The sequence below is a fragment of the Ochotona princeps genome, chromosome X (genome assembly GCF_030435755.1).
Source record: "Ochotona princeps isolate mOchPri1 chromosome X, mOchPri1.hap1, whole genome shotgun sequence".
NCBI classification, from domain to species: domain Eukaryota; kingdom Metazoa; phylum Chordata; class Mammalia; order Lagomorpha; family Ochotonidae; genus Ochotona; species Ochotona princeps.
The window spans coordinates 25259736-25278282 of record NC_080865.1 but is presented as its reverse complement, the minus strand read 5'-3'; the positions used below and the strand labels follow the sequence as shown (position 1 = coordinate 25278282).

The window sequence follows — 18547 nt, the reverse complement described above, 5'->3', positions numbered from 1 at the left end:
TCATTGCAGGAAACTGCTACCAAGCTTATCGGAAGTTTAGGAATTGGGGTGTGTTGTCTCCAAAAAGGGTTTTGTCCCTCAGAAATATTTTCATTCACACAAATGTATAACTATAGGGACTTGAGGCTTTTGATAAAAGACAGCTTAATCTTAACGTCCTATGTCAAGGAAACGTTGATCCAAATAGGATGGAGTAGCAATGTAGCTGACGTTGCGGGAAGCTGACCTCCAATATTCCAATATGGGGAATTCTACTGGGTCCTCCAGTTCAAGTCCAGACTGCTCCTCTTCCCATCCAGAGACCTGCTAACAGACCTGGGATGGTAGCAGATGCTGGGATAATTATCACTTCGCTTTCAAATAAGTAAGTAAACCTTTGAAAAGAAAGAAAAAAAGATGCAAGAATAAGTAACTTACAGACCATTTACAAGAATTATAAGGTTTGTCGGCCTGGCACAGTGGCTTGATGGCTAAATTCTCCACCTCCAAGCACAAGCATCCCATATGGGTGCTTGTTCCTGGCCTGACTGCTTCACTTCCCTTCCAGCTCCCTGCTTGTGGCCTGGGGAAGCAGTCAAGGACGGCCCAAAGCTTGGATCCCTGCATCCCTGTGGGAGACCCAGAAGCTCCTGGCTCCTGCCTTCAGATCAGCTCAGCTCTGGCTGTTGGGGCCACTTGGAGAACCAAGCAGTGGACAGAATATCCTCTATCTCTCCTTCTCTCTGTAAATGCGCCTTTCCAATAAAAATAAATAAATCTTTAAAAAAAGAGAAAATTATGAGGCTTGGCCGAAGGCTCAATGACTAACTTGTCCATTATTGAGGGACAACACTCTTCTAAGCAGGGCTGACCAACTCCTTTGCTCACTTCACTTCAAACCAAAGCTCTATTTTCTAGCACAAGGATAAGAACTTTTTGTCAAAAATTTGCAATCTGTAAGCACATTCCTTATTCTTAGAGAAGGGATTGGTTAAAGGGAAACTGTGAGTTGAAATGCTCAAGAGTGAAAACTGACCATTACAGCTAAATCATTTATTTTCTTAATAATAACCACAATAATTAATCATATTTGAGTACTTACTATGAAGAAAAGTAATAATGTAACTAGTCAGGTATAATACTATGTTAAACATAGTATTCCGCAGTGAAAACCCTGTGACAAGAACTTTACATTTACGTAGAATTAATAATAACTGTTAATATCAGGAAACAGAGATGTTAAATACATTGTCAAAGGGCACAGAATAAATAAGTTGAAAACTCTGACTTGAACACATGTCCTTGTGATTTTGAAACTGATTTTCTCAGCGCTGAACTGTTCTACCCTTCTTTTCTTGGCCTTCATTAAACTTTTTTTTCACATTCCTTCCATCCATATAATTTGTAATCAGCATAAAATTATCAAGACAAGATGAAAGTCACACACTTCCTCCTTTAGAACATCTGTGTATAGCCAAATGAAAAATAGAAGCTTGGATATGGCAACTCTTTAAATAAATTTTTAAAATTTTAATAGTAACTAAGTTGATTTTTGATGCAGTGGCAATTTCCACAGTTTTCTGTTAAAAAAAATAGTCTCCCAAGACATTAACCCTGTTGTTGTAAGGGAAAAACTGAAAACTTGGCCATACTAATTTCAGCTGGATTTGAACAGTCTCATCTGTAATAATCACTTCAGGATACAAAGCATTGGTGATATGTAGAATTGTCAAGTAGAGCAAAACCAACTTGTTCTTACAATGTCACATCCAGAAGATTATAGTCTGGAATATTCCCAAGGGTAGTGTAGCTAGAGCTCTTGGAGGATTAAATGCAAATAATAGTCATTTCATGAAAAAAATTAAATCTGCACCAACATACAACTGGTTTAGAAACATTTATAAATTATAAATAATATTTAAATGTTAGGATTTGTAAGTAATATAAAAAACTTAAACATAACATTAGTTAAAACATGTCTATGTCACCAAAAGAGAATATATAATAATAATAACTGTATGTTAATGGTCCAATGTTTTCTTTGCTGTGTTTACATTAAAGTGTCTCTTGGAAACAATGATAATATCGTCAATTCTCTGAATATGCCTTCATGTTGCATTTTCTGAGAAGCATTCAGTATTAATCCATGTGCTTTCAGTTTTCTCCCTGGGAGTTTAGCTTAGGCCAGTCAAGATTTCTTTATCTTAATTGGGTAATAAAATCCTTTTATTGTAGGAGGACATTGTGACCCGAAAAGGTCAGTGAGCACAGGACTACAGTTGGTTGGATAATATTTGGAGGAGAATAACCAAATGGCTACCTTTTGTATACCTTATTGGATATCATCTGCATATGTATATGAGAACACCTGGTGGAATATACAAGACAAAAGGAGTTCCAAACAAGCATTAATGGTTTTGTTGATAAGCTCAGCACTTCCTCCCTTATCCTATATGACCCTCAGAGTATAAAGTCTGATGCTACTAATAAACCTCGGCTTTTGACCATCAGTCAGGGGTCCACGCGTGTTATTATCTGCTCCGTGCACCAAGTCCATCGCTGCGGGACAGCGACAACTGGCGCCCGACGTGGGGCTTGAAAGAAGAAGAGAAAGTGCAGCGGAGACCCCCACAGAAAGTGGTGAGTGGGACAATGGGCCAGAACCAGTGTAGGGCACAGTCTTTTATCTCTCTTATGCAGAATTTTTTAGTGAAAAGTGGAACGAAGATAACTAGGCAGCAATTGCATTCTTATTTAGAGCTTGTTAGTGAATATAATCCTTGGTCTCCAGATGAATGGACACTAGAAACTGGACTTAAGAATTTCACTCAGAAAAATGGTGAAAAGGTCGGAAGGATAGAAGATATTCAAGTTAGTTTTTGGATTATATCGGCTTTAATTAGAGCTATTATTATAATTTTAGAAGGGGAATCTGCAAGAAATTCCTCTAAGGGGAGACACCCCCAAAATGTAGCTAAAAAAGAAGTGTTTCATAGTACGAACAAGGAAGAAAGAGAAAGGGAATCCTTAAGAGGCCCACCTAACAGGAAAGGACGCTGTAATATGGCTAAAAAGGAAACGCCTCATAGTACAGATGAGGAGGACAGCAAAGAGGAGCCTGTGAGAGATTTCCCTAACGGGAGACGCCACCGTAATGTGGCTAGGAAAGAAATGGCTTATACTACAGATGAAGATGAGAAAGAATGTGTGAGAGACCCTCCCACGAGGAGATGCCACTGTAATGCAGCTAAAAGAGTAAGGCCTTATACTACAGATGTGGAAATTAGGAAAAGAAAACTTGGAAGATGTTACCATAATGTGACTGAAAATGAAATCAGAAGTAAGAAAAAGAAAATTTTCAGTGTTAAACCACAGGATTTCTCTAGTGAGGTAAATGAGGCTGGGATAAAGCAACAGTTAAATATCAGCCCATGCCGTCTTGCTCTTAAATCTGATCAAAAACGTTTCCAAATGACTGATGTTCCCCGGAGACCTCATGAATTCCGATTGCTTTTTCCAATCATACTTAGTCAAGAAAATAACCAACCTACCTATGAAAGCCTAGATGTTAATGCCATCATAGCTTTTAAAAAGGCTGTGTGTCCTATGGACCTACTTCTTCTTATGTGTGGGAATATTTAAATGGCTGGAGCCAGGGAGCAAACTGGATTCCTTATGATTTTGAAGTAATAGCAAAAGTAGGGTTTTCTCCTTCTCAATATTTACAATGGAAAATGTGGAGAAGCGATATGGCTAAGGAAAAACTGCTGTCCTTAGGAGCATCAGGTCGGCAACTCCCTGGTGGAGGACAATTGACTTATGATATGTTGGTTGGAGATGGACAGTGGGTTACTACAGAGCAACAGATACAGCTACCTCAAGCTGCGCTCATGCATATACGAGACGTAGCATTGTGGGCATGGGAGAAAACCGAAACTGGGTCTGAATTTGCAGGCAGTTATACAAAAGTCATTCAAGGAGCCAGAGAATCTTATGCTGATTTTGTAAGACGTTTGACAGACTCTATAGAAAAACAAGTTAGGGGAGAAGGCACTAGGAAATTGTTGTTAAAGCAACTGGCCTTTGATAATGCGAATGAGGACTGCCAGGCTGTTATTCGTCCTATAAAAGAAAGAGAGGATCTTCTGGGTTACCTGAAAGCCTGTCGCAACATAGGGACATTTAAGCACCGTGCCCGCCTAGCAGCACTTGAAACTTTTGCTATTCAAAAACAAATGAAGGCTAAATGTTTTAATTGTGGCAAGCCAGGACACCTTAGAAAAGATTGCCGAATGCTTCCTTCAACTCAAAAATACCATGCAGATACTTTTAACAGTCACTCCCCTGGAATATGTCCTAAGTGCCAAAGAGGCCAACACTGGAAAAAAGAATGTAAATCCAAATTTGACCGTGATGGCAGATGCCTGTGGCCAGAAGACTCTGGGAGGGGCCAGCCCCAGGTCCCAAACATTCACAGGTTTACAAAATGGGAATCTGCAGAGAAGCTACAAACTTAAAACTGCCACTGTCTCATTGCCCCACCTGTGCTCCTCACCCTGCAAGTATAAATCCTGGAGGCTGAAATTCCAATCAGTTGTGGTGTATGCATGTTATTCATATAGTGCTTTTTCCTATACAGCATTGCTTAATCATATATACTAATTTTTAAGTACAAGTCTTTATATTAAGTTAATTTTTATGTTCACTGCCTCATTACGTTCTCATTGTTTAAAATTAACAAAAGCGATGTTCTTGCTTTAAGGAGTGTTTGGGTGATGTCATTATATCATTATAAAGTGAATGTTTGCTGTTTTGTTTGTTAATGTACCCGAGTTGTAACCGCATGTCTTTTGGAATATTTTATAATGCTGAGGAAGCTGGCCTTCAGTTTAGTGGCTAGCTTTCACAATAATCACCAATTTCAAGGTCTTTTGTTGTGGTAGATGTTTAGCAAACTGACTTCATCTGTATATCCATTGCAACTTTTGGGAGCTTGGAATTCAAAGAAGATACTAGGCTTTTGTAAATCCTGAGGGTTTTTGGGGGGGACATTTAATAAAAATGTGAAATTTTATCATAAATAATTTGGTATAAAATTGAACTCGAACACTATTTGATTATTTCAAGGTATAAGTTAATGTGATATTCATTGTCTACAAAGTGTTTGCATGTATTAATTGCATGTATTAATGTAATTCTTGTGTTTTTGGCTGGTTATCAAATCTCTCACTGCCTTTAATGTGTCAAGGTTTTGTATTTGTTTTAAAGATATTTGAGTGATGATCTCGCATCAATAACCAATTGTAATCTATCATATGTTATGCTAATGTCAACAACAAATCTTGTTTCAGATATTTTTAGCTATCCTTAAAAAAGCATTTAAGAATTCAAAGGTTTCAAATCCTAGGGATTCCCTTGGTATTCTTACGAGGCCTCAAGAATGCCAACGGATCTATTTCCCGTTTTGTGGAGACAGTTGACCAGGCTATTGGATTATACTAAGATTATTGCGAAATAACAAATGGAGTAAAATTTTATTGTGTCAAAACGTTGTATACATCCATGGAGTTGTGAAGGTTTAATTTTAGTTTGCGTTGCTAATTATGTATTCTTAGCATGGCTGTATTGCTGGGAAGACTGAAATTTGCAATTTTAAATTGATGGAGGGATTTCATAGCATGATCAATGTTTTTGTCTGAGTTTCTCAGTTCAAAACTATTGACTTAATGGTTTCACTTACTGGTTTTTGGTGAACACTACTACTAAGCTTGGTTGAGAATAATATTTTCAAATCTCCAAAAGTGTGTGTGTGTGTCTGTGTGTGTGCGCGCATACATGTGTGTCTTAACATTTTGTCCTTTGTAAAAAGTTGTTTCAAATTGTTATCATGTGTTGCTGTTTGTTTATCAAGAGCAGGTTGCCTTGGGGCTGTGGCAACCTGCAGCCACGCCCAGAGCTTTCTGATAAATTTTGTTCAGATTTTGTCTCCTGGTGAGCACCAGCTCTGCGTCACTAGAGGCTGCTTGCAGGCCCAACACAGATGCCTTTGGTTTGATGGAGGGACCCAGCCACTCACAAGTGGAGAGGTCCCTTGCTAACTGTGGGAAGAGGGTTTGTTTGTGTTTTTCCAGAAACTGAGCTGCAGCCTGTGTGGGTGCCAGCTGGTAATGTAAAGCCCTGGACTCCATTCACTGGAGGAAGCGCCTGCAGTAAGACAACTTCGCGACTTCATTCTGAAAGATCCATCGCCATCAAGGAGACATTGGAGGAGGAGGAGGAGGCCAGACCCCTCCCAACACCGGGTGACGTGAGGGATCCTAAGAGATTGGTGCATCAGGCGCAACTGTCCTTGACATTATGATGCATTTGATAAACACTAATAATCCATGGGAAAGGTTATGCTCTTGTCCCTAGAATTTCCTGATGGATCCTCAAAACTGGTTCATCTGACCTCGAAAGTGCTGCAACTCCCTTGAACTCAACGCTGCCCCTGGAGAAGATGGAACCCCCAGTGGAGCTGCCTCTAAAAACTGAAAAGCTAAATTTGTTTAATACTCCTCTGGTTCCACTACAGGTCAGGAGTACAGAGAAATTCTCCACCTTCTTAGAATGTTTGAGGAAGACTTTAAGTGTAACTTGTTATTCATAGATTTTAATGATTCTTCCTCACTCACTAAGTTGTTGGGGATTTCCCTGCTCACCTACCTAAAACTTTTCTATTCTTCAATTGTTAAATGCAAAACTGTGCTTAACCTCTATAAACTGCAAAATTTAAATTGGGTTAAGAATCTCCCTGAAAAGCTTTTATTAATTTAAAACTGTTAATGCTAAACAAGATGTAACTGTAAAGAACTTTGATGTTATGTTTGAACTCAGCTGCTATGTATGTCAATGTTGGTCTTTACACTGTTCCTGTGCCACTCTGCTTTCGGTTAAATAATATTGTTTCTCCCCATTTTTCTGCTCTCCCAAGAGCATGTTTCCCCTACATACATCATTCAGGCCTAATTTTACAAAACACAGAAGGGGGATTTGTAGGAGGACATTGTGACCCGAAAAGGTCAGTGAGCACAGGACTACAGTTGGTTGGATAATATTTGGAGGAGAATAACCAAATGGCTACCTTTTGTATACCTTATTGGATATCATCTGCATATGTATATGAGAACACCTGGTGGAATATACAAGACAAAAGGAGTTCCAAACAAGCATTAATGGTTTTGTTGATAAGCTCAGCACTTCCTCCCTTATCCTATATGACCCTCAGAGTATAAAGTCTGATGCTACTAATAAACCTCGGCTTTTGACCATCAGTCAGGGGTCCACGCGTGTTATTATCTGCTCCGTGCACCAAGTCCATCGCTGTGGGACAGCGACATTTTATAATCTAAAAGAGCCTTAACTATATTTTTATAAAGATTTATTTTACTTTATTTGAAAGGCAGAGAAAGGAGAAACAGAAAGAGGTCTTTCATCTGCTGGTTCACTCCCCCTCAAAATTTCAAAGATCAGAGTTAAGCCAATTTGAAGCCAGTAGCCAGGAGCTTCTTTCACATCTCCCATATGCGTGCTTGGGCCGAAGGCTTTGGACCATCCCTTATGGCTTTCCCAGGCCACAAGCAGGGAGCTGGATCAGAAATGGAGCAGCCTAGACTCAAACATATGCCCCTATGGGATGCCAGCTCCACAAACAAAGGCTTAGACTACTACACCACAGGGTTGGCCCCAAACCTATATTTCTTATTGCTGTTTCTGCAGTAGTTTCTTTTGGTTTAAGAAGTAGAGCAATACCTTTATTTATTTTTGTTTCATCTATTGAAGACGATTTTTTTATAGTTTTGTGTTTGTTCTACAGGGAGCAATATATAATGTACAAGCAAATGCAACCGTCTAGGAACTAGTGTAAGTTCTCTTTATATTCACTGTTTACTTTTCATTTAACTCTTATACAATAATGATCTAAGAAACATATTATTGCTACCATATTAGAGCAAAAACCTTGCAACTCCAGAAACAAATCAGGTGCTTGGTTTAAACTGCTGCAATAAATGATTCCAGGATTTGAAACCACACCTTTCAGAGCCCCAATTCTCTACTTGGCTTTTCCAAAATATCTCCTCCACAGATACACACATTGTTATGTCAAATGTTTACAATGTAGCTAAAGCCTTTCTTTTTTTTTTTTTTAATTTGAGAGGAAGGAGGAGAAAAAGCAAGAGTTTCTCTTACACATTCACACACAGACACCACACAGAGTGGGGCAGTGGGGACAGAGAAAAAAGAAAGTGAGGGGAGGCGGGAGGGAAGGAAAGGAGGGGATAGGGAGAGGGAGAGGGAGAGCAAGAGAGAGCAAGCGTGAGAGTGAGTGAGTGAATGAGAGAGAGACCCCTCTACCCATCTGACTGTTTTCTCCACAAAGATCTGGGCTGGGCTAGAGCTCAGAGACAGAAAGATAATGTGGGTAGCTTGGACTCAAATTCCTGAGCCACTGCCTGCTACCTTTTAGGTCCTTCATTATCTGGAAGCAGATGGACAACATGTCTGCCTACAACAATGTGATTTTTACCCCTGCTATCACAGGTATTTAATGTTTCTCCAATTGTTTTGTGGAGGAAAGCATTTGTTTCCCTTTTTAGGCCCACTTACAAACAAAATGTGTGGATTTAACCATAAAATTCAGGATTCTTTCTCTCTATTGGTTCCTCCCATAACATTCTGTCCTGAAGATGAATAGTAAAGATCTTGGAATTCACCCACATTTTAGGATTACCAATTTCCTAATGTTTATAGCCCAGAGTTCTTTTAAAAGATTATGAAGAGTGAATTACATATTTCTGGATGCCAGGTATGGGCAACTCAAACTTTATGTATAAACAGAGCATTTAGATGTCTAACTATGACATTTTTCAAAGAAGAAAGCTTTTAAAAAAGGCTAAAGCAGAATTTTTAGGTTTTGAAATAGCACTAAAAATAGTTGCTTATCAAATAGCACTGAAATATAGCTTATCAAAAAACTTCAACTTGAAAATCATTAGGTTCAAATAATCATACATATGTTGCATAAATTCTCAAACTTATTTCTGTGCAATTTTTTTTCACCTACCTCATGGGAACAACTGAAACATAAGACAAGTGGTGTTGATTCTGTCCTTGTTGCCTAGGCAAAAAATGCAGAGTCATTCTCAAACTTTCCCATTTTGTTATCTTCTGTGTTCAGTCTTTTAATGTATATATTCTAACATAAAATGTGTTCAGGGTCCCATCATTTCTCACTCTATCAGTCACATTAACCACCAGTGTCAAAGCCACCATTACCTCAATTCTAGAATTATGTAATGGTTTCTGCCTTTCCCCCTTCTAATATATTCTCAATACAATAGCCACAAAGGATTATTTTTAAATGGAAGTCATGTACTCCTACCAATGCATATCTACCTTACTTAAAATAAAAGCCAAGTTGCTAACATAGTCAAAAAGATCTGAATCCCCTAGCTATTTGAGATCTTCAAGTGATACTTCTTATTCACTTTCATTCTACTGCAGCCATACTAGATGTCTTTCTGTGCCAGAAGTGTATCAGGAACACTACTATTTCAAGATTTTATATCTATCCTTCTTTCTACCCAAAATGCTGTAGTTCTCAATATCACATGACTCATTCTCTCACTTTCTTCAACAATTTACACAGCAGGCTTTCAACCTAGTAGCTAAGATGCCAGTTAAGACACCTGCATTCCACAATGGAGTGACTGGCTTTGAGTCTCAACTCTTATTTTTGACTCAGGAGGCCGCAGTGATGGCTGAAATAATTGGGTCCCTGCCACCCATGGGAAATCTGGATTGTTCTCACTCACCTCTTTGATACTACCTTGTCTCAGTCATTTTGGCCATTTGGGGAATGAATCAGCTGGCCGTGTTCTCTTTATATACATCACTCTCTTTGACTCTATGTCTCCTTGCCTCTCAAATATTAAAAGATTGTTTATATTCACTTTTTTTCCTTACGAAACCTTTTCTAATTGCCTCCTTAAAATTGTAGGAAACAGCCAATCACACTTTGATATCTACTAATAAGAACCCTGTAGCCATGATGTATAAGTAATAAACACAATTTTGAGTTAAAATCTGCTCAATCTTTGTTCAGAGGTAGGCATAATCTTTATTTCTTAATTACAGCAAATAGAATGTAAATTTTCAGTATTTAAGTAACAGTTGATTTCAACTTAACATGTTTGCCTTAATGCTATTAACATTTAAGGAAATGCCATGAACATCACATATCTAATATGAAAATTGGATTTGATCAATACTTTAAAAATGTTTTTAAGATAAATAAGAAAATGTCTAAAACACCTGCACTAGTTTTGATTTTGGATGCATCACTGCTTATTTTAAGACTTGGTTCATTCTTGAAAGAATGATCAGCTATTGCTTTTCTAGAGTGGAGAGTTGATATAGTGGAATAAAAATGTTTTTTGAAATACACACAAACGTCATTCTGAAAACCAGCACTTTCCTGTTGCATGAATAACTGCAGATCAAGGGGAATAGCAGTTTACTCACTAGATGCCACTGGCATCCTTATCTCCCGGATGTAATAATCAAAAATGTCTCCAACAGTGTCACTCTCCCGTGCCAGGTGAGGTACAAAAGCATCTCTGGTTGAGAGTTACTACAAGCAACCATTTTTCAATTGTAAAAACCAGCTACATTTAAAAAATTCAAAAGGTAGTTACAAAATGGTATGTTTTACCGTGGTGTTTTCATGTCAGAGTAAAACCAGCTCTTTTGAACTTCTGCCATCCAAGGTTTCCATTTAACCAGGATTTTTGCACTTACAGTAAAAGAACAAGTGACTATAGGCTTTTCTCCAGAAAAATAACTAAGGAGTGAATTTGTTGTTTCAGCAGCCTTTTGTTCTACCTCAGCTCTTTCCCTGTAGCAATCAAGAGCTACACCCTCCTTTCTAAAAATTCACATTTGTGTCTTCCCAGGCTTTGCATCTTTACATTCACTTCTGACCCTTCTCCTCTCCTCTTTCTCTGCTCACTGGTCTCATTGCATATCTAAGACTAACCTGCTTCTCTTTCCACCCATCAGAACATGCATCAGAACGTTATTTACTTGCCCATATCCCTCCTATCATCTTTCTTTGAGTAAAAATGCACCCTGTCAAAAATACTTTGGCTCACAGTCTGAGAGAGCAGCAACCTTTCTCCTCTCACTCTATCACAGCCCTACTTTAGTTTCTCCACAAAACTTTCTGCATCTAGAATTACCACATAATTTGTGCACTGTGTCTAATTCTGCCCATATCCCATGTCTCTACCCCGTGAAAGACAAAGACAGGTCCTGGCCAGTCTTAATTCTCCTCTGTGTTGCATTACCTAGAAGATAATGGGTATGGCTGGTGTTGGGGCATGATGAGGCAGGCCAGCATTTGGGATGTGCACATCTCACATTGGAATTTTTATTCATGTCCCAGCTCCTCAGTTTCCAATCCAGCTTCCTATTAAAGTGCCTGGGAAAACAGCTGATGATCGCCTAACTCATCAGGTCCCTGCCACCTACATAGGAGACCTACAAGGAATTCCTGGATCCTGGCTTCAGTCTGGCCCATCCTTAGCTGCTGCAGGCATTGAGGAGTGAATCAGCAATAGATCTCTTTTTCCTCTTTCTCTTTTTGCCTTTCAAATAAATAAATACAGTTTGAAATGAGACAATAGGCATTCAGTGAGTATTATAAATAAATGTATAAAAGAATGTGCAAAACTCATTTTACTACAGTCAAAATGCTTTATTATAAGAAACTCCTTCTCATTTAATTAAAATCTAAAAATGCTGTATCTTAATTCATTAATCATTTTCCAAGTTCTTTTCTAGGTTTTGTTCAGCATGAGAAAAATGAGGTTAACAAAGCTGTCTGAGTTTCCATGGTGAGTAAACATTCTGAGCTTAAATTTGAATCTCAGTAGGTCATACTCAAGAATCTGTGCTTTCACAAAAAAGCATTACACCATTCACTTTCCCTGCTCTTTTGAACAGGCACCAAAGCCTGATTTTTCATGAAAAGAACTCATCAGCTTAGGCTCCTAAGTGTTTTGAGACACCCAAGTCTGTGTCTCCATATACCCTCTCTTGTCCTTCACCCCCATCTCTTCCTTCTTAATGGAGAGCATAGAGGTAATTAGACATCAAGTGTTTCTGCTGGATTCACTCTCTCCCAGATACACATGGGCTACTTGGATTCATCTTCAGCGTTGGCTTGCTCCTTTGACTGCACCATGTTTTTTTTTTTTTAGTTTTTTTTCCCCACTCTTAACTCATTAAATATCTTTATGAACACAGTCTTAATAGCCTTTCATTTTTCTCATGCATCAATGGGATTTTAAAAAAATAATCACATTGTGAAGCCTTCCATTAATATAATTGTATATGGAAATACCCTTTTTTTCCCATTTGAGATTATATAACTGATTCCTTATTTTCCTCACCCCCACACATGCCACCCACAGCTAGTACTAGATTACATAAACAGTTTTTTTTTCTTATTTTATCCTGAACAGTTATTCTTTTTGCTTTAATTTTAAAGATTTCCAGGTAAGGATATGTAACAACTTCCATAAGCAATATTGTCTAATATTCAACTTGTACCAGTGGGACACTTTTTTGCCTTTTCTCTCAAACCAACCTTGTTTTAATTTCTTCCTATTCTCTTGTCAATGACAGAAACAGAGAATAAGAGCTCACATATTTTAAATTGCTTGTTTTCTTCAGAAGGTATGTCCCCATCTTCTCCAGGCCAACACATCTGATCTTACAACTGCATTTATGATTTCTTTAGTAGCAACTGTTATTCTCACTTTCGGGGGTTATATATTTTCTTCACAACAACTTTATGTCATTCTAATGTATAATAATTCTGTCTTTAAAGAAATTCTCCATTATTAATTATCCTATCTCCACCTCATATATACTTAGGTTACCTTCAGCAATATTGGTCTGTTTTTCACTTCAACAATGGAAATACAATAGGAAGAATATGTGTGTTTTTTTTCAATATTCTTGAGGTAGCTTTAGGCACATACTTAAGAGACTCTTTGCCATTTATTAAGAATAAGCATCAAAGGGAAGCAAAGAAAATGACAAGGCATATCCATTCCCTGTTCAGGCTGAATTGCAGTCTTGAGGGTGTTTTAACACCTAAGGCCTTTTACTATGAATCTGTCCCTTGGGCCTTGTCAGTTATTTGGGGGAAGTGTCAGTTCATCACAGCACAAGCAGCAATTATCCCCATGTAGAAAATAGTTCAGGGGGAAAAAAAGGAAGGAACCTAGTTAGTGAAACAAGGTAGTGAAAGAAAACTTACAAAGAAATGAAAATTAAAGAGCACTGAAAAAAAGCGCAATGATGTATATTTACTATTTTATATTTCAAATTAAACATAGATATGGCAGTATAAAACTATATTCATCTGTATCTACATTTGCATCCATATTTATATCCCACCCACATGCATACATATCCAGATCCACATTTCTGTCTTTATCTATGACTGTGAGAGGAAGGAGGTTTGGTGGTTAGGAGCTCAAATACAAAAATAAACACTACCTCAAGTTGAAATCCAAGCTCTGTCAGGCACTTATCACAGACAAGATAAGTGTTGTATCTGAGCCTCACTTTCTGCACCTCAGAAGTGGAACTACTACCCACCTTAATTTGGTTGCTGTGAGATTAAAAACAGTTGGCGCCTTGTGCAGTTATTTTATTTAAAAATATTGACTCAATTGTAATTCTTAAATTGAGTAACATGCCTTTAAAATGTAGTTATTTAAAATGATTTATTTGTCTTATTTATTTTAATGAGGAAGAGAGAATCTTTCATCTACTGATTCACTCCCCAAATGCTTGCAACAGTCAGGGCTAGAACAAGTTGAAGCCAGGAACCAGAAATTCCAGTTGAGTCTCTCATGTGGGTGGCAGGAACTCAATTACCTGGGTTATCACCTGTTGCCTCCCAAGTGCCTTAGCTGTCAGTTAGATGGGAAGAACAGGGAGGCAATGGATTTGAACCAGGCACTCTGTTATGGGATGTGCCAAGTGATGACTTAACCATTGTGCCATGAAGCCTACCCATGAACTCCTTTTAAAAAGGGATGAAGCCAAGAAACTAAACCTTTTCGTTTCTGTTGGCTGAGTGGTTAGGTGTTAAATGCAAATTTATCAAGGTTTGGTTGTACCTATGAGTAGTTTGATGATATGAAGGGGCTAGACATCAAGTTCCTCTTCCTGTTTCCCTAGGCCAGGCTCTATCTGAGGTGCAAGCAACAAAGGGGAACCCCAAAAGGCCCTGTGAGGCCTCCATTCCCAAGAGGCTTTGCAGGCTGGAATAAGGTGTGTTGCACAGTGAGATGCTGATTGCTGTGCAATAGGAGTCCTCTTCAAGAACTTCTGGTACTCCAGGGTATCTTGCCATTTCTCAGTACCCTTGATTTTAATTGGTTTTCTTGTGAAAAAATAGGTCAAGTTGCTTGATTTCACTTCTAGCTTAGGTCCAGAACAGAGTCAATTTGTGAAGATTCAAGCTTTTCATGGGTTATTACTTGAACAAAAGGACTTCAAGTTGCTGAGAATACTAAAATCATGACATCCACTTCTTTGGGGTAACTACCTGAGTTAGGAAATTTCCTACAGGGCCACTTTAATCACAAAATTCAGATTTACCAGATTTTGAATATTTTTCGAGTTACTCTCTTCTCAAACTTTTACAATTTTGCTAGGTATGTATAGAGTTCCTTTATATTTGACTAAATTTATCCAAGGATCTAAAAGTTTTACAAAGCATATTCTTCCATTCTAAAAGTTAAAGAGCACAGCTTAACATATTAGACTTGGAATACCCAGTTTTAATTTTTGATTTCTTTTTAACAATAAATATGTCATTGGGTAGGTCACCTCTTCTGCCTCAATTGTGAGACTAGACATGGAAATTAAAGTCTCAATACATTTGCACCTAAATTTTGCCACAGAGCTGCTGAGATTATGAGAGAATGTATTTCAGATTCAACTAATAAAATTAATGACAGTAGTGTTTAAATGCAAAAAAAAAACTATCAATGATTAGAGATTTAAAGCTACAACTGGTATTCATAAAAAGTTGAATGAAGTTACTTTAAGTATGCAGTGACTGTTTGTGGAGTCCTTCCTACAAACCAGGAAATTTTCTGGTGACTCAAAGGTGAATGCTAAGATGAATATTCACCCCCTGAAGTAGAAACAATGAAAGACTTGTAATGCAAGCATGTTATGGAGGCACATAAGACAACCTAGAAGTCTTTCAGAGAAAACAATGTTTAAATTGTGTCTTGAATATAATTAGAATTTCAGATATCTACGTAGGTTAATGACAAGGGCACAAAAGGAGAATGGACCACAGCTAGAGAGAAAGAAAAATTAAGTACTAGGTCATAAAAATCATGTGAATAAGAAACTTGAAAGAATGAACATGGCAGTATTCTATCTGTATTATAGTTGTTTTGAGGAAGAAATGAAATCAGGAATTTTAATAAAAATGCTTTATAAATCATACAGTTCGGCTCTGAACTATGATTTTAACAGTGAGGATTAGGAGAAGTTGATGCATTCTAATGATATTTAAAGATTTTAATTAACAGAGCTTCCTGATTGATTCGAATGAGTGTGAGAAGCTTAAGTAGACACACAACAAAAAATAATTACCTACTTGGGAGATGCTGATGTCTTTCAATTAGAAAGAAGGCCAGGTTTGGGGGAAAGATTAATTTAGTTTGGAAGAACTGAGGTTGAGGTACTTAAAAGACAGACTATCACAATAGTGTGATAAAATGGCTATTTAATCTCATTCTATTTATGTGCATGTGACATGATGATGATCTGTAGAGAGCAAGGTGGGAATTTGGAAATTCTGAGCTGAATATCTTCACCCAAAAATAGCTGTTCTAGCACAAAAGCTTGCTGTGTTTTAAGGCTAAAGAGAGGAATTCCAAAATACAGCAATAAAAAGTCATTGCACAATTGTACATAGACATTAATCTTCTGATCTGTGTTGCTCTTCTCTTACTGTAACATTATTTTTTAATTTCTTTTTAAAAATATTTATTTATTTGAAATGTAGAATTAGAGTCAGGGAGAGAGAGAGTTCTATCAGATGCTTCATTCTCTAACTGGCTGCAACAACAGGGGCTGGGCCAGGCCAAAGGTAGGAGCCAAGAGCTTCATCTGGGTCTCCCACATTGTTGGCAGGAGCCTAAGTACTTGGATCCTCTTGTGTTACCTTCCCAGGCACACTAGCAGGGAACTGGATTAGAGATGGTGCAGCTGCTGGCACCAGCTTTATGGTAAACCAGTTAATCTTCTGCCTGCACCACAGCAATCTCACATAGGTGCCAGTTTTTTGAGTCTCAGATGCTTGACTTCTGATCCAGCCCCCTGCTAATGATCTGGGAAAGCAGTGGAGGGTGGCCTGTCCTTGGCCCCTGTATTCAAATGGAAAAAAGCTCCAGGCTCCTTCCTAGCTTTGGACTAGCCCATCTCTGGCCATAGCAGTCATTTTGGGAGTAAGTCAATGAATGGAAGCTCACTCTTTCTCTTCTGTGTAATTCTTTCAAATAAAAAGAAATATCAAAAAGAAGTAGAGCAGCCAGGACTTAAACCAACATGGAATACCAGCATAACAGGCAGTCTTGACTCATGCCAGGGTGCCAGCCTCTATTTTACTTTCTTTTTAGATTTGTCTTTTTTTTTTTAGATTCCACATGAACTTTACCAACATATAGGCAAAGTTGCAGATGGTACAGTTGAGAACTGCTGTCTTGTTCCTTCAACTACTGCCTGCAAAGTTGCTTCCTAGGATAAGCTGGAAGTAGGTGACTCACTGAAAGAAGTACGATACATTATGTCTCATTCCTCACCTTTAAGCTCCTCGAAATGAGGGTGAACAAGAAATGGAGTTGTTTCCCCAGCTCTCTTGTCTTTCTTTTCATGAAAGGTGGAAAGAACAATGTACCTGCATAGGGCATAACCTTTTACTTTTTAAAAAATAGACTTTAAATAGCATGATAGTTGGTCTGGAGAAATGTGGAATTTGTATTTCCTTAGTCTGAGAAGTGAACAGATTTCAGACAAAATGGAGAAAAAATAAACTTACTTTCAGTATTTCTGGTTTTTTTTTTTTTTTTGCTGCCTCACTTAGATTTTAATTTGATCTCTTCCTGCGCAAGTATTGAGGGGTGCTCTGCTGCTCATATTATAATACTCCTGCTTTAAACCCTAGTTTAAGAACTGTTACAAATCTATTCTGCCATCATCACCTATAATATGTTATTTAGAATACAGAATGTATAGGACAGGGAGGGACTCAATGGAATTTTGGTGAGCAATGTTAAATGAAACATAGTATACAGCCATTCAAAGTCAATGAACATGGAAAAAATGGGTCTTAAGCTTCAAGTAAATCTCTAGTAAATCTTTCAGCTATTTTTAGAATGAAAATGCCTATAACATGTGCTTCTTGCTCACCAAGTAGGAATATGTGACCTGGTTGCGGTGAGTTCATTGATTTTAGTTCTATACAACCAAAGATTTTCAATGAGTCTTCAGTTTCATGCGTCCGGTTCTGTTTTGTCTTTTGCCTATTTTGGAGGTAGATATTTTTAGACTTGATACCAAAGAATGCAGTTTCATTCCCAGTTAAATACACAGCTTTAAATTCTGTTAACTCAATACTTCTAGATAAGGTAGAAATTGTATACTAAAACTATCGGACTCAACTCTGAAAAGCAGTAGTCTTAATTATGGGGGGAGTACAAAATTAAAGATCACTTTGGAAATGTAAATCTTCTCCTCTTGTTTTTAAGGCATGTAAGAGCTAGAGTAGATTTATGCATTAATAAGTGCCTTTTTTATTTGCCTGCTGAGAAGAGAAAGTTGACTTTTGCTAAAGCCATTTTATTCTTTCAGGGTAATGAAATATCTGAAGGCATCACTAGTTACTTTTAAGAGGAATAAATATAGGGTGTCTCACCCATAAAGAGTGAGGATTACATTTTCTTTCTTTTGTGATAAAATATACATAATTCATAAGCTAATGAGCAGTAAAGGTCTTCCCCCAAAGTAAAATTATATTAGCACTCCTAAGAGTAAGGTAGTCAAGCTACTCTGAACTAACTCATTTGAGTAAAATCTTAAAATGCTAAATATAATCCCCTCTTTTGTTAAGATTTATTTTATTTTTATTGGAAAGTCAGATATACAGAGAGGAGGAGAGACAGAGAGAAAGATCTTCTGTCTGATGATTCACTCTCCAAGCGGCTGTAACAGCCAGAGCTGCACCCATCTGAAGCCAGGGGCCAGGAGCCTCTCCCAGGTCTCCCCCACAGGTGCAGGGTCCCAAGGCTTTGGGCCATCCTCAACTGCTTTCCAAGGCCGCAAGCACAGAGGTAGGTGGGAAATGGAGCAACCAGGACAAGAACTGGAGCCCATACGGGATTCTGGTGAGTGCAAAGCGAGGATTTTAGCCACTAGGCTACTG

At 38.0% G+C, this 18547-nt stretch overlaps 1 long non-coding RNA gene across 1 annotated transcript in view; it reads right to left on the bottom strand.

Annotated features, from left to right (window-relative positions):
- Positions 1 to 13: 13 nt before the first annotated feature.
- The window catches only part of LOC131478563 (uncharacterized), an 84081-nt gene continuing 65547 nt past the window's right edge, over positions 14 to 18547 (bottom strand). The window contains exon 4 of the long non-coding RNA XR_009244550.1: positions 14 to 374. This is a non-coding gene — a long non-coding RNA (uncharacterized LOC131478563). The remainder of the gene's footprint in view (positions 375 to 18547) is intronic.